The sequence below is a fragment of the Anastrepha obliqua genome, chromosome 2, assembly GCF_027943255.1.
Source record: "Anastrepha obliqua isolate idAnaObli1 chromosome 2, idAnaObli1_1.0, whole genome shotgun sequence".
Classification (NCBI taxonomy): Eukaryota; Metazoa; Arthropoda; class Insecta; order Diptera; family Tephritidae; genus Anastrepha; species Anastrepha obliqua.
Genome location: NC_072893.1, coordinates 110889645 through 110890728, shown reverse-complemented (window position 1 = coordinate 110890728; position 1084 = coordinate 110889645).

Here is a 1084-nt window from a genome sequence, read left to right as displayed (position 1 = left end):
GCTTGGTACGATCCATTCTGGATGAGACGGTTTTTCGTCTTAACTTATATGCATTTAAATTATGGCATATGGTATTCATATGTCACTCATCGGAGTCATGTGTTAACTTATATATGGAAATTCCTTTGCACTTTATTCGGAATCGGTGGGTTATCGATCGGAGGTCTCTTACCGAAAAAGTCGTTAGCGCGTGGTCTGTTCATGTAATTAACATGGCGTGTACGTAATGATGGATCTATGTCCATCGGTTCCGGTCGTGGTTGAGGTTTCGGAAACGGAGACGGAAACGGACGCGGTGTTAGATTGTTTAGTTGCTGAGATATGTTGGGTTGATAATGCTATTGAAATTGAAAATATGGCTTATGTGCTCTGTTGGGGAGAGCCGGGTTTGGTCGCGACTGGGGCAAATATGCTAATTCAGGGTAGAACTCATTGTTGGACCTTCTTGGTGGAAGTGGTGGACGAAAGTTGTGAGGTTTCCTGTTCTGGTCACTGCTTTTCAGTGCGTAGTAAGAACGAAAACTCTGGTTTTCCAACTTCAGGCATAAATGAAGAGCCTGTGGAAGATCTGCTGGTTCTCTCATTCCGAGAAGTCTTGGTAGATCGCCTCTAAGTCCTCGAATGAAGGTGTCAAGGGCCTTATCCCGATAGGTGCGCGTAATTAGATGCATGGCTTCTTGACTAACTTCCATGCTTCCGATGTTGTTAAGGATAAGTGACAGGTGGGAATAGCCGCGCTGATAAAACTCTTGGATAGTGAGGTTGCCCTGCACTAAGGAGGTCATTTGGTACTCAAGGGTACCGATGTCGCGTTTGTCCGCGTAGTGTAAAGTAAGGCATCTGGAAATCGCTTTCCAGTCCAAAGGCGTGTTATACGATTCTAGGGGCCCACAATCTTGTTACGTATGACGTTGAGAATTCCATATTATTTAGGCGTTCCTTTTTGCGGTTCGTAGATCTGCAAAATGCGATCTACACTCTTTCCAGGAGTTGAATTCCCCCGGGTTACCCGAAAATTCACGCAAACATCTCACTACGTCTGGAATTTTGTCTAACTCTGTTATATTGTTCGGTAGACTAGAAT